At 40.2% G+C, this 24,342-nt stretch overlaps 1 protein-coding gene and 1 long non-coding RNA gene across 4 annotated transcripts in view; one reads left to right on the forward strand and one right to left on the reverse strand.

Annotated features, from left to right (window-relative positions):
- ADAMTSL3 (ADAMTS like 3) overlaps positions 1-24,342 on the forward strand; it is a 349,114-nt gene that overhangs the window by 27,718 nt on the left and 297,054 nt on the right. The window lies entirely within an intron of this gene.
- LOC145528459 (uncharacterized) overlaps positions 17,237-24,342 on the reverse strand; it is a 77,979-nt gene continuing 70,873 nt past the window's right edge. Inside the window, exons 3-5 of the long non-coding RNA XR_014070441.1 lie at positions 18,637-18,758; positions 18,249-18,539; positions 17,237-17,714 (exon numbers count right to left, since the gene is read on the reverse strand). This is a non-coding gene — a long non-coding RNA (uncharacterized LOC145528459). The remainder of the gene's footprint in view (positions 17,715-18,248; positions 18,540-18,636; positions 18,759-24,342) is intronic.

Raw genomic sequence — 24,342 nt, forward strand, 5'->3', positions numbered from 1 at the left:
CTTTCTGTAAATTGTTTTGCCATATTCCACAAAATTTGATATGTTTTAATTTAATTCATTTTTTGAATTTTTCTGTTTCCTTTGAGCAGTTCTCTCTGACCCATGAATTATTTAGAAATATGTTATTTAGATTCTATTTGGAGAATTTCCTGTTACCTTTTTGTTACTGATTTCTAGCTCAATTCCATTATGGTCAGAGAACACACTGTATGATTCCAGTTATTTTAAATTTGTTGAGGTTTGTTTCATGTCCAAAAATATGGTCTATTTTAGTGAATGTTCCATGAGCACTTGAAAAGAATGTATATTCTGCTAATGTTGGGTAAAGTGTTCTTTAAAGGTCAATTAAATTTTGCTGATTGATAGTGTTGTCTAGTTCTTTTGTAGCTTTGTTGACTTTCTATCTAGTTATCAGTCAATTGCTGACATAGGGGTGTTCCAACTCTAATTGCAAATTTGCATATTTTTCCTTTCAATTTTATTGGTTTTTGCTTTAAGTATTTTAGAGCTCTATTGTTTGGTGCATACACATTTAGTGTGCCTATATCTCCTTGGTGGAATGTTCCTCTATGGAAATTTTGTTTGCTTTGAAGTTTATCTCTTTTAATGTAGCCACTCCTTTAAAGAAATAACTATTAAATATGCTATTAGCATAATATATTTTTCTTTTGCTTTAATATTTTTTTATGTTCAACCTGCCTATATAGTTATGTCTGCAGTGATTTCTTATACAGAGCATATAATTGAGTTATGTGTACGTTTTTTAATCTACTCTGCCAGTCTCTATCTAGTATATGGTGTATTTCAACCATTTAATGTAACTATTGATATGTTTTAATTATATGCTATATAAATATATATTATTGCTGTTATACCTGTATGTTATATTTATAGGGTTTATTTATTTTTTATTTAAAAATGTTTATTTATTTATTTGATTGAACCAGGTATTAGTTGCAGCATGTGGGATCTTTTTTTGTGTGTGTGGCATGCAGGATCTTTAGTTGTGGCATGTGGACTCTTAGTTGTGACCTGTGGGATCTAGTTTCCTGACCAGGGATCAAACCCAGGCCCCCTACACTGGGAGTGCCAAGTCTTAGCTACTGGACCACCAGGGAAGTCCCTATTTTAGGGTTTTAGCTTGCCATTTTATGTTTTGTTTCTCTGTCTCTTATTCCTGTGGTTCCCTTTTATTGCCTTCTTGTGGTCTTGAAAATTTTTTTAGAATTACATGTTGATTTATCTGTAAAGGTTTTGAATCTTTCTTTTTCCCCTAACCCTCTTATGGTGGTGCTATCTTATCACAGACACTGTGTGAAGTGTAGAAACTTTACTTTAATTTAGGTTTTACCTTTTCCTGTTTTTAATATGGTAATTATCTTAATTGTGTTCTTTTCATACATTGAGCACCACATCAGATGATATAATTTTTTGCTTCAACTATCAAACATAGTTTTTAATAAAGCTTATGAAGGACTTCCCTGGTGGTTCAGTGGTTAAGAGTTTGCCTTCCAGTGCAGGGGTCATGGGTTTGATCTCTGGTGTGGGAAGATCCCACATGCCCCAGGGCAACTCGGCCCCTGTGCCACAGTTACTGAGCCTGCACTCTGGAGCCTGTGCTCCACAATGAGAAGCCTGCTCACTGCAATGAAGAGTAGTCTCCGCTGTCTGCCAGTAGAGAAAGCTTGTGCACAGCAGTAAAGACCCAGTGCAGCCAAAAATAATAAATTAAAAAATTTTTTTTAAAAGTTCATGAAGACAAGGGCATTCTACAATCCTTACCCTATTTTTACCCATTACATTATTCTTTCTTCCTTCTTGGAGTTTCAGATCCTCTGTTACAATTTACCTTCTTTCAAATATCTTTTTAAAAATAATTTAAAAAAGAATTTAATTAATTTAAATTTAAAAATTATTTTAATTTAAATTTAAAACAATAATTTTAAAAAGAATATAATAAAAATAATTTTGGCTGCACTGGGTCTTTGTTGTTGATCATGGACTTTCTCTAATCATGACGAGCAGGGCTACTGTTTGTTATGGCAAGTGGACTTCTCATTGCAGTGGCTTCTCTTGCTGCAGAGCACAGGCTCTAGGGTGCTCAGGCTTCAGTGGCTGCAGCACATGGGCTCAGTAGTTGCAATGCATGGGCTTAGTTGCTGCATGGCATATGGGATGTTCCTGGACCAGGGATTGAACCTGTGTTCCCTGCATTGGCAGGTGGATTCTTACCCACTGCACCACCAAAGAAGCCCTGCCTTCTTTTTAGAGTACTTCTTTTATAATTTCTTTGAAGGTAGGTCTTCTGGTGACAAATCTTAGTCTTCCTTCCTCTGAGAATGTCTGGATTTCCCCTTTATTCCTGAAGGGTATTTGTGCTGGACATAGAGTTCTGGTCCAAATTTTTTTTTTTTTTTTGTAATTTCAGCACTTGAAATGTCTGCTACTTCTTTCTGGCCTCTTTGGTTTAAGATGAGAAATCCACCATCCATTTGAATTGCTGTTCCCCTATAGGCAGTGTTTATTTGTCCTTAGATTTCAGATGTTTGATTATGGTATTTTGTGTGTGTGTGTGTGTGTGTGTGTGTTTCCTTGATGTTATTCTTTTTAAGGATTCAGGTTCTTGAATCTTTGGTTTTATGGTTTTCCCTGAATTGGGAGAATTACAGCCATTATTTCTTCAAATATATTTTTTAACCTCATACTATTTCTTTTTTCCTTTTTACACTCTGATAACATAAATTTTATATCTTTTGTTATTATATGATAGGTCCTTGATGCTCTGTTAATTTTATCTTCAAAGTATTTTCTCTCTGTTGTTTAGATTAGTTTCCTTTGCTCTTTTTCATTTTTATTGATCTCTCATCTTAGTATGCTAAAAAACTACATCCAGTTTATTTTCTGTAATTTTTGTTCTTTACTTCTTTTAATGCATTAAGATTGTTTCCTTGTTTTTTTTTTAATGCCAGCTTCCCTTTCATTTAAAGCTATTGTCTTATCAACTCATCTTTTATATATTGTTTCTCAAAGTCCAAGATCACTTTTGTTTTCTTAAGTATTCACAGCAAATGCTACCTAAAGTTTAGATTCCTAGAGTGAAACTTTGTTTTCAAAATATTACCTCTTGCATGTTCTGTTACTGTTGTTTAATGCTGCAGATGCTTATAGTTTCCAAGTTGGTTTTAATCTGTTCACATGTCCTTGAATGGGTGTTTGCAATGGCCCCATCACCTTTTGATTATTCCCAAAACTAGTGAGCAGATTTTTCCTGGCGTCAGTCAGGATAGGCTAGATCACGCTGCAGTAACCTTCAAAAAAATCTCAGCAGCATAATACACAGAGGGCTTTTTCTCACTCATTCGTATATCCATCACATTTCTTCTCAGTGCTGTTGCCATCTAAAGCATTGCTGATTGCCATTTCTGTGGAGAATAGGAAATGTGACAAGTTGAATGCTGGTTCTCTAAATTTTCTGGATAGAAGTGACACATACCACTCACGTTTTGCTAGGTGTTTGTTGCTTTGTTAGCCAAAGCAAGTGACATGGCCATGGCTAACTTCAAAGGGTTGGGATCATGCACTCGTACCATGGACCCAAGAGGAGAACTGGAATATGTAGTGAACAGCAGTAATGGCTACCACAGGCTCCTTGATGGTTTGTTTGTATACCCTAGAAATCTGTCTTTAAGATGGTCAGGAATGGATCTGGGATAGTACCTACCAGCCATACCTACCTACCTGGCAAATCAATAATTATGGCTGCCATCTGTTTGATTGGTTGGTACCTGTGCTTTAACGATCATTAAATATTTCCAATATAATTCTTGGGACTTGCCTGGTGGTCCAGTGGTTCCCATGGAGAAGACTTCACCTTCCAATGCAGGGGGTATTGGTTGAGGAGCTAAGATCCCACATGCCTTGCAGCAGCAAAACAAAACAGAAACAATATTGTAACAAATTCAATAAAGACTTTAAAAATGGTCAACATCAAAACAATCTTAAAAAAAATATCATTTTTGATCATACAGGTTTTTTTTAATTGCAACTTGATTCATCTAGCATCCTAAAGGACTAATTGTGGGAGCTGGGGTCATAGCTCTGTCTGCTTACTTATTTTAATGTGGCTCCTCTCCCGGCCACCTTTGACTGTGATTGGTCCTTGGTAAGAGAGCGACTTCAAGTGAAGTTCTTATAGGTTTCCTTGTGCTTTGTCATGGTCTCCAGCTGTACCATTTTCTTAAGAATGAATATTTAAAAATCTGCCCTTGGTGACTTTTTCTTTATTGAATCCTGCCTATACTTGACCTAACACCAAAAAAAAAAAAAAAAATCCTTAAGGGACTTCCCTGGTGGTCCAGGGGTTAAAAATCCACTTTGCAATGCAGGGGATGTGGGTTTGATCCCTGGTCAGGGAACTAAGATCTCATATGCCATAGAGCAACTAAGATTGCATGCCACAACTACTGAGCCGACTGACACACCACAGCTGGAGAGTCTGTGTGCCACAACCAAAGATCTGCCTGATGCAGCCAAGATCTCACATGCCACAACTAAGACCTGATGCAGCCAAATAAATAAATAAATACTGTATTTAAAAAATCCTTAAAATTTTTATCATATGGTTGACATTATTTCAAAATAGTTATTCAAAACTATTGATATTCCTGTGTTCTGTTTTCCTTTGGTCATCTGGGACAGTTTCTGGGTAGGGGGGCTTGGTTACCATAGTTACATGAGTGCTGACATCTTGACTGTGTCGCTTTGTGGGTGGACTCCTTGTAGCAGGCTTCTCTGTACCCTCTGTGGCATGGCATGTGGTAGACCAGTTGTATTTGAAAACTCAAGGACAGGATAAAGAGCACCTCAGAGATCATGGATCCTGAAACAGATCTAACCAAGGTTCAGGACCGGTGAGAGTCAGAGCTAAGGTAAACTCTCTTCTCTAATTCACTTGATGTCTTTCTCAATGTATAGCATCAATGCAAGTGGCTAGTAGCTGAGTAGAGGGACTCGACTCTACCTGTCACAATCTTAGGCATTTCTTCCTTTACTAATTTTACTTCTTTTCTCACTCTTTCTTCTCTTCCATCCCTTTTCACCCTTTTTTCCTAATATATGTTAGGTCGGCCAAAGGAGCCTACCAGTAATGTTCATCCTTGCTGTTGGCACTGAGCACTGAATAGATTACTGACTATTGAAAGAAAGAAGCATTTAGTGTCTAGTTGGAGAACATTGGTGTTAAAGGGTAGAGAGATTCATAGGTGAAAGGGTAGGTGATTGTTTATTGTACAAGGAAGTGTAATAGTGATGTAGTCTAAATAATACTAATTGGTCTTTCACTTGGCTTGGCCTGAATCATGCTGTTTTCCGTAAATTTTCCATCAGAGAGCAGATGTCATCTAGTGACTTTCCTACAAATGTTTGCTTTCTTAAAAGTGAGCTCTGTTTATTTCTCTTGTTACAAAAATGTGTTGTTTATAACTTGTAAAGAAATGTGAATCTATTCTGATTTGTTTCCCAAGCACATTTCTCACTGGGTCATTACCCAGCCCAAAGTCAGCTGGACCAAACTGCCTTAATTATAATACTGGTTGAGGAAGACATCCCAGGCAGGCTTCCTAAGCTTGCACAGTCTTTATCAGAGGTATAGAAGTTTATGAGAATTCACTTGGAAATATTTGAATTTTGGCCACAAATTCAGGTTAAGTTTTGGCTCAATAAAACAGGTCATTCCTTTGAGTCAAGATGTAACTAGCATTAGTGGGGAGAATGAAAGGAAGTAGGTGCATCATCGCTTGCTGTCTGTAGGGAAATTGGTTCCAGAACCTCCTGCAGATACCAAAATCCAAGGATGCTAAAGTATGTGCATGTAATTTCAGCACATCCTCTATAGACTTTAAATCATCTCTAGATTACTTATACTACTTAATACAACGTAAATGCTCTGGTAATAGCTATCAATACAATGTAAATGCTGTGGAAGTAGTTGATGGTGTGTGACAAATTCAAGTTTTGTTTCGGAACTTCTGGGAAAAAATTTTCCTAAATATTTTCTTTTATTTTTTAAAAACATTTTAAATTTGAAGTATAGTTGATTTATAATGTTGTGTTTGCTTATTTGCTTTTTGAAATTTTTGGCTGCAACCTGCAGTATGCAGGATACTAGTTCTCTGACTAGGAATTGAACCCACACCCCCTGCATTGGAAGGTGGAGTGTTAACCACTGAACCACCAGGGAAATCCCTTCCTGAATATTTTCTGTCTGCAGATGTGGAACCTGCGGATGCAGAGGGCTAACGTCACTTGGTCAGAATTTCTGTTGGTGACTGAGATAGGCATCGCTGAGTTCTTACTCTGCCCTTGTATGTGGCTTCCTGTTTCCTTCCAATGGTGGTGTGTTTGGTTGTGTATCCGTGCCGTAGTCATATGGAACTGTTGTTGCTTCTTGCTTTCCTCTGCTTATTCTCCCCTCCTCTCAAGCCTTTCTCCACTTGCCCCTCTGTTCCTAGTCCTATCTCTGTCAAGATTCAAGATGTTGGCCAAGTCTCTCCCAGTCCTCTCACCACCGTTCATCTCCCCCCTCATTGTGTTTGACTTTGAGTTCGTTCTCTACATGTCTTTCTCCTCCGTTGGGCTTCACCTTTGACCCACTCTCTTACTCCTAGAGGTCTTTGTCTGCTTTACCTTTGGGCCCCTCCCAGTGTAGCACAGATCTTGGACATATGAGAACTCGTTTGAGGACCTCCTCTCTGCCTTGGAAGAAGTTCATACTGAGTTGGGGAGACCAGTATTGGGTTGACCAAACAGTCGTTTGGCTTTTTCTGTAGGATGTGATGGGCAAACCCGAATGAACTTTTTGGCCAATCCAGTAAATCACATGAGAAACACAGAATGGTTCCTGTTGTAGCCTTGCTGGCTCTCTGATCCAGGCATGCCCCAAATCCTTCTAGTAATGAACCCTCTGCTTTTCCCATTCCCTCAGTCTCAAAGTTCAGGAGTGCCCCATTCCAAGACCATTCTGGGTCTTCCCCACACTTGCCCATGTTTTAAAAACCTGGGCCTCTTGTACTTTACAGCCTTTGCCCTGAGATATCTCCAAGGTAGCCTTTGACAACCTGACACCATTAACCTGACTTTTTGTCTTTGTTTTCTCATTGTGCTTTTAGGAAAAGCTGTTAAGATGTCTCCTTCACTGTTTTCAGTACTTTATGTCCCTGGCTGCATATTTTGTGCTGATTCTCTAAGTCAGGGTTTCCTGGTAGATTCGAAACCCAAAGCAAAGATTAGCTGTTTACAACTTACAGAGAACAGCATTAATTTGTATTTGAGGAGTTCTTGCTTATTTCTCACAAGCAAGGTCTATTTTTATAGATTTATACTTAGTTTGCTAAATTTATTATTTTGTAATCATTAAGAGTTAGATCAGATTAAATAGTAATGTAGGGCTTCTCAGGTGGTGCTAATAGTAAAGAATCCACCTGCCAGTGCAGGAGATGCAAGAGACCTGGGTTCGATCCCTGAGTTGGGAAGATCTGCTGGAGTAGGAAATGGCACCCTACTCCAATATTCTTGCCTGGAGAATGCCATGGACAGAGGGACCTGGTGGGTTACAGTCCATGGATCACAAAGAGTCGGACACTACTGAGCACACACACACAAATAGTAACACAGTACCTATTTATGTACATCCTCCTTGCTTAAGCAATGAAACACTATCAGTACAAAGAAGTAGGTACATTTTCCTCTTTTATCCCCAGATGTAATAACTACTCTGAATTTAGACTTTAAAATTCCCTTATTTTTCTTTATACTTTTACTGCATATTCCTAAACAAAATATGTAGTGTTGTTTTATTTATTTTTATTATTTAAATATTTATTTTATTTATTTGGCTGTGTGAGGTCTTAGCTGAGGCTCGATCTTCCATCTTTGTTGTGGCATGTTGAATCTTTCAGTTGCAGTGTATGAGATATTTAGTTGTGACATGTGAACTCTTAGTTGCAGCATGTAGGACCTAGTCCCCTGACCAGGGATCAAACTTAGGCCCTCTGCATTGGGAGTGCAGAATTTTAACTACTGGGCCACCAGGGAAGTTCCTGTACTATGATTTTCTACTTTTAAAACTTTATGTAAATGAAATTATACTGTGAATAGTCTGCAACTTCATATTTTTTTTTGCTCAACATTATGTTAGTGAGATTCATCCATGTTGTTAAGTGTAGCTTTCATGCATTTATTTTTGCTGCTAAGTAATAGTCCATTGTACGAAGACATCAGAACACATATTTTTTTATCCTCCTGTCGCACATCTAATTAAAGTGTTTCCAATTTTGTTTTTATGGACAATTTTATTACATGTTCTTTTATATGTTAACTTCTTTAGGGTCTGTGCCTAGGGAAGAAATTGCTGAGAGAAATAATATACCATCTTCAAATTACTAGCTATTATTGCACAAATTATTATCTGAGGTCATGGTACCAATTTGTAGTCTAACCAAAAATCTAGGAATCCTTCTTGTACCATATCATCTCCAATGATACTCAGTATTTTCCAGCTTTTTCATTTTTGCCAGTTTCATATTTGTTAAATGTATCTCTTTGATGTTTACAATTTGTATTTTCCTGATGGCTAGTTAAATACCCATTTTTTTCATGTTTACTGGCATGTGGTTTTCTACTTCTGTAAACTGCTTGTCATACCTTTTGCCCATGAGTTTCTTTTTTGTCTTCTTCTCACTTACTTGTAGACATCGTTTATATATGCTGGATCCTAATCCTCTGTTAGTAGAGATTTTGGTCTTTTTTTTCAATGATGGTTCCCAAGTGCCTCAAGCAGTCTCTGGTAGGTGTTCAAAAGTATTTATTGAATGAATGAATAGCTGTTTATTCATCTTATCATTTATAGTTGGTCTTGTATGTCTTTTTAAAGAAATCCCTTCTTATCTTGATACCACACAGATATCTTCTTATATTTTCTTCTAGATGTTTAACATCATATATTTTTTTGCCCAAGGAAGTTATTTTATATCCTATATGGCTCTGTGAAGAAGAAATAAATGAGTTTCCGACAGGCTTCACCATTCACTAACTGTGATACTCAACAGCTCTCTCTACCTCAAGAACCTCAATTTTGAGACTTTGCTCGTGGTCCAGTGGTTAAGTCTCCACGGACTGGGGTTTAATCCTCGGTCAGGGAACTAGATCCTGCATGCTACAACTAGGACCCAGTGCAGCCAAAAAAAAAAAAAAAAAAAAAAAAACAAAGCAAAAGAACTTTAATATATCCCCTTATGTAAAGAAGTGGTGTGATATGAACTGCCTTGCAGGGTTGATGTGAGATTAATTTAGATAAACTGTCAAGCATGTAATACTTTCCTGATACATAATAAGCCATTCAGTACTGTGGCTGTTTCTGCCTTCTCTTGTCTCCTAACTGAGAGCAGCAAAGTTCTAGGAATATGAGACCGTCTCTCCACGCGAGCAACTTCCCCATGGATGAGGAGAAACCCATGATGGGCCCTTTCCAGCTTCTTTCTGGCAGCTAGCTCATCCTCCCTCTGCCTTCCTCCTGGTCTGGCCTCATCTCCGCAGCCTGGGTTTCTGCACTACGGCAAGTAGCAAACGCCTCTCTTTTACAACCTGTCACAAATCCCTGAGTAGATGCAGGCAAGCCTTTGAGCCGCTACACCATTTTTCCTTCTGAACTCTTAAAGACACTTTTCATCAGAACAGAACTGCTTTTCAAACAAGGATATAGGCTGCCTTCCTCACAAGGAAGGTTTGTGATCCATTTGCATTTCAGTTATTCCTAAACACAACCAATGACATCAGTCAGTTCTTTACTTGTTGGCATTGACTTGCTGTGGGAAGGGACCAACAGATTCGTAGTAATGGTCAGCCATCAACTAAATATAAGTATTAGATGTAGTCACACTGAATTATTATCACTTTAAAATTTATTTTAAAAAATTATTTATGTATTCATTTATTTATTATCTTTGGCTGCACTAGGTCCTTGTTGCTGCACACAGGCTGCTCTAGTTGTGGTGAGCTGGGGCTGCTCTTTGCTGTGGTGAGTGGGCATCTGATTGTGGCGGCTTCTCTGCTTGGCAGCTCATGAGCTCTAGAGCTCCGCTCAGCCGCCCAGTGACTTGTGGAATCTTCCTGAACCAGGGATCGAACCTGTGTCCCCTCTATTGGCAGGTAGATTCTTTACCACTGGAACACCAGAGAGGGCTTCCCAGGTGGCGCTAGTGGTAAAGTAACTGCCTGGCAATGCAGGAGACGCGAGCTCGAGCCTTGGGTCGGGAAGATCCCCTGGAGGACGGCATGGCAACCCACTCCAGTATTCTTGCCTGGAGAATCCCATGGACAGAGGAGCCTGGTGGAATATAATCCATAGCAAAGAGTCAGACATGACCGAAGTGATTTAGCATGCACCAGGGAAGTTCTATTATTTTTTGAATCTTTATTTTTGTTTTTTTGGCTATGCCAGGTCTTAGTTGTGGCACTCGGGATCTTTAGTTGAGGCATGTGGGCTCTAGTTCCCTGACCAGGGATTGAACCCAGGCCCCTTGCATTGGGAGTGCAGAGTCTTAGCTACTGGACCACCAGGGAAGTCCCTGGAGTTGAATCTTTACAAAGGCTGGAGAAAGTGAAGCTCTGTCTTTCTTCCCTTTACTGTGCTGGTAAGCTACTTACGATTTAAATGTGTTTTGAGTAATGTTTCAACATTCCCCTCAATATTAGTTTTTAGATTGGGAGGTTAAGTAACCATATAATTAGTGTGTTTTAAAATTAGCAAAATTTGTCTGAAATGCTCTCATAATAGTTTCTTTAGAATTTAAACTCCTTGAGGGTAAAACTACATCTGTCTCCTTTACCACTGTCATCCTTGGTGCTATGGTCTGGCATGGAGCAGGTGCTCAAAAATACAGAATGAATGAGTGAATGAATGTGCTAAGACCAAGAGTACTTCATAACCATATTATGCTTTTAGCCGTCTAAGCTTTTAAACACGAATTTGTTCTGAGATTTTATTTGAAGTGTAGCAATTTTTGTGTTCATTTAGAAAGTTAAGATTTCGGTTTGTTCTTCATTTGCATTTAAACATTTGAAAGTCCAACTTGCTAAAATGTGTTTCAAACCAATCCTTGCTGGCCATGAGTATTATATTCTTTAAAATCTTTGCCAGTCTGGTAAGTGTTTTAACTTTCTTATTGCTACTGATATCATACCTTTTTTGGTTGTTGGCCTTTCTTCTTTTGTGAGTTTCCTATTCAAGTTTTTGCCCATTTTTAAAATTAATCTGTTCCTCATCTTCTTACTTGTTTTTAAGGGCTATTTATTTTTTTATTTTATTCTATTTTTTTGAATTAGTTTATTTTCTATTTTTTAACTTTACAATATTGTATTTGTTTTGCCATACATTGACATGAATCCACCATGGGAGTTATATGTTGGCATTAATAATCATTTGTTATGTGTGTTTCAAGTATTTTCATGTTTGATTTTTCACTTTTCAAATATAATATTAGCTGTATAAATATTTGTATGGCTTCTGCCTTTGATGTTGTACTTCTAAAGATTTTCCCCACATCAAGATCTGATATGCATATAAATATATTTCATTCTGTATGGTTGCTGTATCAGCATAATTCAGGATCATGCAATCTTGCAGTCATCTGATGCCAGCTGCCCCTCTGGCCATGGGTAGGTTCTGGGGCTGGCAGGCAGGCTGGTCCTAACGCAGGCTTGATGGTGGCTCTGAGCTTTTCTCCCTCTGGGAAGAGACTAGGGCTTGGGGGCAGAGAAGTTTTCTCTCTCTCTCTCATTTTTTTTCTTTTGAAGTTTTTTTTTTTTTTGATGTGGACCATTTAAAAAGTCTTTATTGAATTTGTTACCATATTGCTTCTGCTTTATGTTTGGTGTTTTGACTGTAAGGCATATGACACTTAGCTCCCAGACCAGGGATTGAACCTGTACCTCCTGCACTGGAGGGTGAGGTCTTAACCACTGGACTGAAAGGGAAGTCCCAAGAGAGTTTTTCTGTTGGTGTCTTGATAGGAGACCGCTACCTGGTGAGCTGGTTCTCTGAGGTCCCTCAGGGACATTGATTGTGCCTCCTCCCTGGTATGGTGGCATGGTAGCCACTTTTTTCTACCGTATTTGAGCACCAGTATTTATACACAAAAGAGTTTAAAAGCTGCAGCATCGAAGGGGACTCAGCAGCCAGAAAGAGGAATAACAAGCAGCCAACTCAGAACAGACATCTCTATTACAGAACTCTTATATGGAGTTTTCCTCTTGTATAGAAATAGAATTGCTCTGGAGGAAACAGAAAGAAACTGGAAAACCACAAACTAAGAGTATGTAAGGAGATTCCACTACAGCCCCAAATGGTTTTCCACAATGAAAAACAAATGAGATTTTCAAAATAAAAAATCCAGGGGATGAGTTGAAGGACGTCCAAGTGGAGGAAATACCATCTACAACAGTGGAAAACCACAGAGTTTAAATCATGAGGGAAAAGCTGAGGGACTTGGAGAACAGATTTTGGAGACCTGGATTTCAAACCATGGAAGCAGCAGAAGGAGAAAAGGCCATGGATGGAAAAGAGGCTACAGTGAAACTACTATTGGTAGAATGTTTCCTTGAATGAAGAGAAGGGAAAGAAGAAAAGACTTGAGTCTGAAAGGACTCCCTGGACCGTCAGGACTGACATAAAAAGACACAAAGAAAAACATACACATATTCTGGTAAAATTTATGACTTCTAAGGGTGATGGTTAAAAGTTGCCACCTTATATTATTTAAAATGTCCAGTTTTCAATAAATATTTGACACATAAAGAAACAGGAAAGTATGGCTCACACACAGGAAAAGAATACAGTTAGAAGAAATGTTTTAGGAAGCCAAGTGTTAGACTTTTTTCTTTTTCTTTTTTTTGGCCATGCTTCATGGCTTGTGGGATCTTAGTTCCCCTGCCAAGGATCGAACCTGGGTCCTTAGCCATGAAAGTGCAGAGTCCTAACCATTATGCCACCAAGGAATTCCCTAGAATTCTTAAACTTTTTTTTTTCTTTTTGGATGATTAAATTTTATGTTTGCTTCCCGTTTTATTGATACATAATTAACGTGTGTGTGTGTGTATGCACTCAATAGCTCAGTCATGTCCAATTCTCTGTGACCCTATGGACCGTAGCCCACCAGGCTCCTCTGTCCATGGGATTTCCCAGGCAAGAATACTGGGGTAGGTTGCCATTTCCTTCTCCAAGGGATCTTTCCAACCCAGAGATCCAACCCTCATCTCCAGCATCTTCTGCACTGGCATGCGGATTCTTTACCACTTGAGTCATCTGGGAAGTCCCATAATTAACATACAGTGCTGTATACATTTAAGGTGTGCAGCATAAAGATTTGACTTACACGTTGGGTTGGCCAAAAAGCTTATATGGGGTTTCGCGTAAGATGTAATGGAAAACCCCAAGTGAACTTTTTGGTCAACCTAATATATCATAAAATGATTATCACGATAGGTTTAGTGAACATCCATCATCTTCTATAGATACAACATTAAAGAAATAGAAATTTTTTTTCCTTGTGATGAGAACTTTTAGGATTTACTCTCTTAACTTTCATATATAATGTACAGCAGTGTTAATTGTATTTAACATCCTGTATATTACATCCCTAGTAATTTATCTTATAGCTGGAAGTTTTAACTGTCTCCATCCAATGCTCCCACATCCACCCTCTGCCTCTGGTGACCATAAATCTGACCTCTTTTTCTTTGAGTTTCTTTGTTTCTTAATTTTCCAAGTACAGTTGACCTATGGCACCTATGTTCTAGTGTACAACACAATATTTCAATATTTCTAAACATTTCAAAGTGATCACCATGATTAAGTCTAGTTATTCTCTGTCACTACAAATACTTTAAATTAGAAATAATTATAACATTTATAATTATATTGTAGTTATATTATGTTCAAAACTTTCAGATGAAAGATAAAGTAACTTACAGTGGGTAAACAATCAGACAGATATCAGACTTTTTTTTTTCACAGTTCTTGATCTTGCAAAATTCTACCACTTTCTGGAATATATTGAGTGTGTATAAACATACACATTCAGGCACACACACACACATATATATATTAACATTTACATTTTTTGTCCATATGAAATTGATTTTGATGCATTGATTGAAGAAGAAATCTGAGTTTGCCCCTTTTCTTCCTAATTTATCTAATGTCCCAAAGAACTTACTGATTAATCTACCACTTTCCCATAGATATAAAAGGGTATGTTTATAAAATAAAAAAAATAATAGGCTATGTTCATCTCGTGTTAAATATAAATATTCTTACCAGTTTGACATAAAGCTTATTTTCTTATTATATTACTATTAATGTATCATAAATTATTTGATTATAATTATTTTGCATATGTATTTTAATTTTTATAATTCTATTTTGATGATTATTTTGCATACATGGACAATGTTCCTCATATAACACGGTGCTAAAAAGGAGATGGCCATATACTGAGTGTGATACCCAGCTTGCACAGCCATACATGAGGTGGCAGCCATGACAGTGTAACAAACACCTGTGTACCCACCACGGCGCCTATGAAATGAATGCTATCAATCCCCCTGCAGCCTCTTGTGTGTTCCTTCCTTTCTGCATCCTCCTCTCTGCTCAGACCTCACTACAACAAAAGGTGAATTTTATTTTAGCCACTTGAGTGCCTATCACCAAATAGCGTACTATGGGAGGTTAGCCTTTTCTGAGTTTTATATGAATGAAATCATACTGTGTCTATTCTGCTCAGTGCTATGGTTTAAAATGTCATTTCTCTCAATATGTGGAACTGAGATCATTCATTTTCACTGCTCCATTGTGTCCCAGGGTATAAATAGACCAAAATTTATTGATGCATCGTGCCGTTGATGGTCTCTTTTTATATGATGGTAGATTTATTTTACTTATATCTACTTCAGGAGTTTTATCTTCATTTCAAGAGTGAGACTGATATGTAATTTTTTTCTTGCTTGGTTTTGTTATCAAGTGTATAATCTCATAAAAATGAATTATTGGGTGTTCCTTGTTTTCTGTTCTTTGAAAGAGTTGTGTTTTTTTTAAGATTGGAATTCTTTATACTTTGAATGTTTTGTAGAGCTCACCTTAAAACCATTTGGATCTTTTGTTTTCTTCATGGGAAGAATATTAAATAGTGATTCCATTTTTGTAATAGTTAAAGGACCATTATAGGTTCTTCTGTTTTACTTATTTATTTTTAGCTGCACTGCATATGTGATCATAGTTCCCTAAACAGGGATCGAACCTGCATCCCCTGTGGTGGAAGTGCAGAGTCTTAACCACTGGACCACCAGGGGAGTCCCTTTCTGTTTGTTTGGTTTTATTTTAGTCAGTTTTGCTTGTTTAGAACTTTTGCTAAAACTTTAAAACTTTGAATATACCAGTATTTCAAATATACTGGCATAATTGTTTTCTTTTTTTAATTAATCAATTTGTTTTAATTGGAGGATGATTACAGTACTGTGGTGGTTTTTGCCATACATTGACATGAATCAGCCACAGGTGCACATGTGTCCTCCCAAGTTCTGAGACACATTAATTGTTATGGTTCATATTCTTCTCTGTATCCTATCGTTCTTGTCTTCTCCCTCCTGGAGTATTACAGGAGCCTGCCTTCTGTCTCACTCCCCTCCAATTCATTCTCCATAAGAATAGTTTCACTTTTCTACATAATATCCCTTGGATGCTTCCTAGGAATAAACACTGACTTTTCGCCCTGCCTCACCAGACCCACATCGCGATCCAGCCTGTCTGCCTCTCTGACTTCTCTCCTCTCCTCTCTCACTCCAGGTGCACACACTGTTCATCCAGCTTGCTCTGTTGTTCATTACTCCCATTACTTCCTCTGCCTCGGGCATGTCCCTCTCATGTGCCCCTGCAGCATCCTGCCCCTCCCTCTCCTGGATGACTCTCATCGCCTGACTTTGACTGATCTACTTGCTGATCTCTTCTCAGTCTACTCCCAACCCTAGACAGTGAGCTCCCTGAGAACATGGACTGTCTCCTGTTCAGTCTCTGATGACTAGCTCAACACTCCCATTGAGGTGATACTCAATACATTCTTATATTACTGCTAACATCAAAAACTTGTTTTGGGAACTTTTTTTTTGTCAAAGAAAATTCATGTTTGTTAGAAGAAGTTTAAGAAGTCATTTGAAATATAGAGGGATTGTAACAGATATTTGTGTAAGTTAGATTAAGATGCAAAGTTACACTGAGAAATTTCAATAGTCATCAGTGTATTTCATACTTCTTTTTACAATTAATTTTTAAATTGGAGTATAGTTGATTTACAATGTTGCATTAATTTCTGCTGTATGGCAAAGTGAATCAGCCATACATATACACATATCCACTGTTTTGGGAACTTTGTGATAACATGAATCATCGTGGCATTCATTGGTACAGCTTCTTACAAATTAAGTGATTAATTGAGTAATTGCAATTACACTACCAGTCTTCCCTGTTGGCTCAGCAGTAAAGAATTCACCTGCAATGAAGGAGATGTGGGTTTGATCCCTGGGTTGCGAAGACCCCCTGGAGAAGGAAATGGCAACCCACTCCAGTATTCTTGCCTGGGAAATCCCATGGACAGAGGAACCTGGTGGACTATAGTCCATGGGGTCGAAAAGAGTTGGACTTGACTTAGTGACTAAACAACAAATAACAAGAAGAAAACAACAAGAACTAGAGACTTGAAAGGACATGGCAGGGCCCATGGAGTTTATGGGGAGGTGGGCTGGACCCCTGGTTCCCCACCACAAATCTGGACCCCTTACTAAATGTGAATATCCATCACCACTTTTAACAGGTGTCCAGCATCTCCAAGTCTGGCTTATGAGTGTGACTTTCCATGTGTCTGGTACTGTTCATAAAACTAATCCTATGTTTATTCAGGATTTAAACCTCAGTGACATTTTCATGTCAAACAAATGTGGAACGATGGGGTTGTGTTTTTAAGCCTGCAAAAGAAAATTACTATCATTCCATACATCATTAAAAAATTAAAATTATACCTTAAAAATATACTAACTTAAATCCCCAAACCTGTGTCACACCCAACGTCCTGCTTGGGACAAACATTGTAGTTCGCCTTTCTCCTTTCAAAAAAAAAAAACAAACAGAAGATAATCTGTTTGTTACAATTTCTTCTGATTTATGCCTCCAGTATAGCTTTGTTAATCGTTGAATTGTAGGGATTAATGTTAGCATCTTAATTTTATAAAAGCATCACTTTGGGTTTTCAAGAAGTCTTTACCATTTGATGCTAAACCCCCAGTATTTTTGGATAGTTTATGGGAATTCGAGTGATGCCATTTTCTACACAGGGAGCAAAGACATCCTGACTGTAAATCACCATCTTCCTATGGCCTTGCTTGTTTAAGAATTCTGAAAGGCAGGAGCATCCAAAAGGCAAATCTGGCAGCTCTGCTGACATGTTAGCACTGAAGACTTCCTGCCCTGCTGAGCTTAGAAAAACAAACTGGCTTAGGATGAATATAAATGTTTTGGGGAGTATGTGCAAACAGCACATTTCTGTCTTTTTCTTCTCTTGGAAGCCTGCATTTTGAAAGCCTGTAGGATTTCAGCCACATAGACGAGCTGTTTCCTGAAAGAAAGAAAGCCGTGAGGGTGAGAAAGACCTTGAATAAACATCACTGTGTCCCCGATGTGTTTCTGGACTGTGTCAGGTTGGGTGATGTCTCATTGCCAAATGGAGAAGCGCTGGTAACATTTTCCTCTTTCCTCCTTTTCTTTCTCTTTCCTCCTTTTTCCCTTTTCTTCCTTCTTTCTTTCTCTCTTTCTCCACCCCTCTCTTCCTTCCTCCCCCCTCCCTCCCTCCTTGTTTTTCTCGTCCTCTCTCTCTCTTCCTCCCTCCTTCCTTCCATTTTTCTTTCTCCCTCCCTCCCTTCCTCTCTCCCTCCTTCCCTGTCTCTTGCTTTCTCTCTCTTTCCCACTCCCTCCCTCTTTTCCTTCCTTCCTTCTGTTCCTCCCTTTCTCTCCCTCTCTCTCCCCGTCCCTCCCTTCCCTCGTTCCTTTTCCCCCTCACTGATGGGCTTATACAAGCTCATGTATTGGGATATACACTGATTTGCATTATGCTTAGCGATGGGCTCTGATGTTGGCAACAAAGACACTGTACCCATGTAATCAATCTGTTGTCCAGTAATGGTGTTTTCTGCCTACTTAGGCCTGCGCTTGTGCTCTTGGGGCCTGGGCGGGGTGGGCTGTGGCTCACTGGGAGCAGGAGACATTGGAACAGCCAGAGAGGAGGGCTGGGGCCTGGCCTGGCTGGAGTCGAAGAGCTGTGGAGGCAGACAGGCACTTGGGGCCAAGGAGCAAAGCGTCACAGCGCTGCTGTAGGTAGAAGCAAATGACTCCAGAGCCTGGCAGATCCCAGCCAGGTTCCTAGAGAGAGTCAACGCTGTGATGCCTGCAAGGAAAAGGGCAGGCTCCAACTCGTGTGTTTAGAAAAGCGGAAAATAAGAAATGTTTCCCTAAGAAACCCTCCCCTATCTTGCCCCCCTTACCCTGACCACTCTATTTAAAACTGCAGGGACTTCCCTGGTGGTCCAGTGGGTCCAGTGGTTGAGACTTCACTTTTAAATGCATGGAGTGTGGGTTCGATCCCTTATTGGGGGGCTAAGATGCCCTGCCACCATAAAGCCAAAACATAAAAAACAGAAGCAATACTGTATTAATAACAAATCAATCCAATAAAAACTTTAAAATGATCTACATTAAAAAAAAAAAGCCCTTAAATATAACAAAAAGCCAGTGCAATTTATACCCCCCAGCACTTCCAACTTCTTTTTCCCATATGATATTATGCCATGCCATGCGTGCGTGGTCAGTCATGTCCAATTCTTGGTGACTCCATGGACTGTAGCCCACCAGGCTTTTCTGTGCTTGGGATTTCCCAGGCAAGAATACTGGAGTAGCTTGCCCTTGTCTTCTCCAGGGGCTCTTCCCGACCGAAGGATCAAACCCACGTCTCCTGTATCTTCTGCATTGGCAGGTGGATTCCTTACCACTGTGCCACCTGGGAAGCCATATGACATTATACAACTTATATATTATGTTCATTTTCTGTTTCCCCTAATTAGAATATGAACTCCTTGAGAAAAGTGATTTCTGTTTTGTTGACTGATGAATTCTCTGTGTCTAAAACAGCCTCAGTGCCTAGTAGGTGCTCAACAAACAGTATGTTGACCCTGGACATACAATCAAGAAGTATCTGGACAGCGATATTTTGGGGAGTCCCTCCTCCTGCCATTTGGGATAAAGTAAAATAATGATTTGTACTCTATTTAAAAAGCAAAGAGGCCTTTTCTCTGCCAGGGAGGTAATCATGAGTGTCAATGGGGAAGAGGCTTTGGGAAAAATACATATTTCACTTTGAGATCAAAGGGTAGATTCCACTTCCCAGACTGGACCCCCCAAGTCTGGTCCTCCCTCAGCCTTGTATCCCTGATAGGGTGGACATGATGCCGGGGAGGGAGTTAGAGATTCTCCCAGGAAACACCTCCCTTCTCCATGGCACTTTTCCCTTCTGGATCATTCTCATACACAGCACTTCTCAGCAACCAGTGTAGCTCACTTTCCTCAAATAAATGATAACTTCCTTCTCTATACTGACCATCACCAGTATGACTGGACCAGGAGGAGGCTAGGGATTGGGAGAAGGAAAGAGTTGAGTAGGAAGTTTACAACTGATGAAGATTTGTGATGATCATCCATCTAGCTTTTTTCTTTACCTGTGGAGCACTGTTCAGGGAATACAGTTTTCAATTTCTTTCCCCTGAGGTGTTTTAGAATTATTTTCACGTGACATTTTGGTGATTGAGGCTCTTTCCAGTGGGTGAGCTTACTTCAAGTCCTTGAAAAATGGGCTCTTAAGTACAGTTTTGTGGGAGGGGTGGGCTCCGGGGAAAGAGGATCTATATTGTGTATATTGGCACAGGCAGGCTTTCTTTCCTCTCCCTGTTCAGAGTAATAGTCTAGTTTTTAAATAACCCCTTGTGAAGTGCCAGCGTGGTCTTCAGCCAGAGCATTCTCGTCTTTCTGTGGCAGAAAGAATATTCAAACATCAGTCATGCCGGGCTCTCCGTGGGGGGTGGAAGGGCAACCTATGTTGGTTTTTCTAGGAAAGACAATTAATTATGGACTTTCTTGTATGCACCAAGCCTATTGCTGAGGACTGAAGAGGGTTCACGTATATAAAGAAGTATTGTGATTTCATGTTCAGGTTTTCTCCTTTCAAGGAACTGTTAATACAAGGTGAAGTCTGTTCTAGCAAGATCTTTTCACAGATTACTTTTGGCCCTGCTCGCCAGGGCTGATTAAAGATGTGTGTGTGTGTGTGTGTGTGTGTGTGTGTGTGTGTGTGTGTGTGTGTGTGTGTGCGCACGCAAGGGAAGGAGATGGAAGGAGAGAGAGAGAGAAATTTGAGAGAGACTATGTGTTTAGTGGGGCTTCCTTGGTGGCTCAGTGGTAAAGAATCTGCCTGCCAATGCAGGAATCTGGAAGATTCCCCTGGAGAAGGGGATGGCAACCCACTCCAGTATTCTTGCCTGGAAAACCCCATGGACAGAGGAGCCTGGTGAGCTGCAGTCCATTGGGTCTCAAAAGAGTGGGACACAACTCAGCAACTAAACACCACTACACCATGTGTTTAGTGGCAGGTGGAAGAGTGCTGCTATGAATGACACTGATAAGATCCACATTCCAGTTTGCTGAAGAGAGTCTTAGTAGGATACATTTAAACTCAAGGAAAGACCTTCTCCGCGGAACAGCTCATTCCGAATATGCATACCCACAAGGCATCACCCTCCTCTCAGCACTAGGAGGGACCCAGAAGGGTCTGCCACTCATGTTTCTTTGGAAAATGTGGCTCAGAGTGGAGGCGAAGTTTGCAACGACTTGGTGTTGGTGTTTCTGTAACACGGTATGGAAAAACTCGAATGAGCTTTTTTGACTAATCCAATATTTTAGCTGAGATGTACTCTCGTATTCAGGCATTTATTCAAGTGATAGGCGTTTCAACCCAGTAAGACAGAATGTATTGGCTCAGTCATGTCCGACTTGTTATGACCCTATGGACTGTAGAGCGCCAGGCTCCTCTGTCCATGGGATTTCCCAGTCAAGAATACTGGAGTGGATTGCCATTTTCCTCCTCCCGGGGATCTTCCTGAACCAGGGATTGAACCTGCATCTGCTGTGCCTTCTGCATGGCAGGTGGGTTCTTTACCCACTGAGTCATCAGGGAAGCCCAATGTATTCATCTGTTGATGGTAAATAGAGAAGAGGAACCTTAAATTCCTAGCATAATTTTTTTTAAAGCTCAAATAATTGTGAAAACTCACTTTCTTTCAGCTGATCCTGTCAACCTTGGCAAAGTAAATATATTTTATATTTAATTATGAAGTAAAACATCTTGTGATGATGACATCCTACTTGAAAAACCAAAATGATCCAGAAAATTTCTTTTTGAGCCTTAATTTCACGTTTAGGAAACAAAATGCACATCGTGCTTCTTGAAAAAAAATGCACTTGGTATCCTGAATTTAAATAATGTTGGTTAACTTGATTATTCCCTCATGGACCTTGGAAGGTAGAAACTGTAAAATCCCATGTGTAATCCAGGATGGGAGGAGTAACACCCAGAGACCCTCCAGGGAATGTATTCCTTGCCGGCTGACCCAGAGTCTGGGGATTCTGTCTAAAACATACATTGTAAGACTCACCAAATATTATCATTTAAGAGGACTCATTGGAAAAGACCCTGATGCTGGGAAGGATTGAAGGCAGGAGGAGAAGGGGACAGCAGAGGATGAGATGATTGGATGGCATCACTTACTTGATGGACATGGACATGACAAGCTCCAGGAGTTGGTGATGGACAGGGAAGCCTGGCGTGCTGCAGTCCATGGAGTTGCAAAGAACTGGACATGACTGAGCTGAACTGAGCTGAACTCCCTTACCTGGCAGTCCAGTGGTTAAGACTCTGTGCTCCAGATTCAGGGGGTAGAAGTTCGATCCCTGGTCAGGGAACTAAGATCCAACATGCCACACAGTGCAGCCAAAAAAAGGAAAAAAATATAAAGGGACCTTTCACCTGTAGGAGTGGTCTGCACCTTCCATCCTGGTGCTGAACTCTCCCCTGTAGACCTTAGCTGCCGTTGAGACTGACTTCTTATGCATTCAGATTCCTGATGCATTCAGATTCCTTAATTGGCCTCTATTAAACCCCGGTGTCACAGAGAATTGTAGTGCCATAGTGGCTTAGAGGACTTCCCTGGCGGTCCAGTGGTTAAGTCTTCATCTTCTAATGCAGAGGGGGTATGGGTTCGACGCGTGGTTGGGGAGCTAAGCTTCCACATGCCTCGTGACAAAAAACAAAAACAAAAAACCCCAATAAAACAGAAACAATATTGTAACAAATTCAATGAAGACTTTAAAAATGGTTAACATAAAAAAAATATCTAAAAAATAGTGACTCAGGGTTATGCCTTTGTATCCTTTGGCTTTTGTCCTGACCTATAAAGCCCAGCTGGAGTCTCAGTTCTTGGAACTAGCGTCTTACTTCCATGTGCTGTCTGTGTCACTACAGACTCTGACAAGGTGTTTGTTGAATCTCTAGTGACCAAACTGGGGATTCTGAAATGAGGAGACTCAAGGCTGGTAAAGTCCCTGTCAGCCTGGAGAAGAGCCTCATTCTCAGTCTTGTCCCAGCGAAGTGTTTGTGGCTGAAACAAGGAGGCAGAGCGCCTGCTCAAATTCGGGCTGACATGAAGCAGGGAGAGAGTGATGCAAACCTTGATAAATGGAGTCAGGATCCATAAAGCACCTTGGCAGGCTGGGGTGATGGGTCAGATCCAAAGAGAGCCTGGATGACCAGGGATAGTACAGTCCAGCTCTCCAGTACAGACATGACTTCACACTGACAGGTAGGAAAGAGCCTTGAAAGGTGAAAGTGAAAAGTCAGTGTTAGTCACTCAGTTGTGTCTGACTCTTTGCAACTCCACGGACTGTAGCCTGCCAGACTTCTCTGTCCATGGGATTCTCCAGGCAAGAATATTGGAGTGGGTAGCCATTCCCTTCTCCAGGGGATCTTTCCGACCCAAGGGTCAAACCTGGGTCTCCTGCATTGCAGGCAGAGTCTTTACTGTCTGAGCCACTAGGGAAGCCCAGGAAAGAACCTTAGTGACCTTTATTGACCACAGTTCTGTAGAGGTCAGTGGTGTGGTGTTTGGCTATGTTCATGCTCTGGAGAGAGATGGACATCCACCTATCGTGCTCAGACCAAGCTTGGGAGAAGGGTTTAAACTGACTTGTTGAAATTCAGTGGGAATCCCACTGTATAATGTCAACGGTGACCACTTGACTTTTGAGGCATATTGGGTTCCCATTCTTTTGTATAGAAACACCCACTTCTCCTCCACTAGCATTTCCTTCCATCATGTCAGCCAAACCTTTTGCCAAGTCTTGAGAGACATTCTCTATCCTATCCAGGGTGTTGATGAAGGCTTGTTGTTGTTGTTCAGTAGCTCAATTATGTCCGACTCTTTGCAACTGCATGGACTGCAGCACACCAGTCTTCCCTGTCCTTGGCCATCTCCCAGAGTTTGCTCAAACTGATGTCCATTGAGTCGATGATGCCATTTAGCCATCTTATCCTCTGTCCCCCTCTTCTCCTTATGCCCTCAATCTTTCCCAACATCGGGATCTTTTACAATGAGCTGGCTCTTCGCATCAGGTGGCCGAAGTTATTGGAGCTTCAGGTTCAGCATCAGTCCTTCCAAGGGATATTCAGGATTGATTTCCTTTAGGCTTGACTGGTTTGATCTCCTTGCAGTTCAAGGGACTCTCAAGGGTCTTATCCAACACCATAATCTGAAAGCATCAATTATTCGGCTCTCAGCCTTCTTTATGGTACAACTCTCACATCCATACATGACTACTGGAAAAACCATAGCTCTGATTATATGGATGGAGTCTAGGACACGCAAATCTTTTCCTTGAATTGCCATCCCATACTTACTTTCTCCTGCCAAAGTCAAAGCCTTCGGCTGGAGGGGGAGGTGGGTAAGCTGCATCCTCGGGTCCCTGAAGGGGCCATCTGGATTCCTTCTGACCCCTAGCCCGGGTGACTCAGCAGCTGTGGACAGTGGCTGGTGGGATGATGCATTTTGGCAGCTTCTCTCCTTGGTTCTGGATCTGTGTTATGGGAAGCT

This window comes from Giraffa tippelskirchi, chromosome 12 (genome assembly GCF_054371585.1).
Source record: "Giraffa tippelskirchi isolate mGirTip1 chromosome 12, T2T-mGirTip1v1.2.pri, whole genome shotgun sequence".
NCBI lineage: Eukaryota > Metazoa > Chordata > Mammalia > Artiodactyla > Giraffidae > Giraffa > Giraffa tippelskirchi.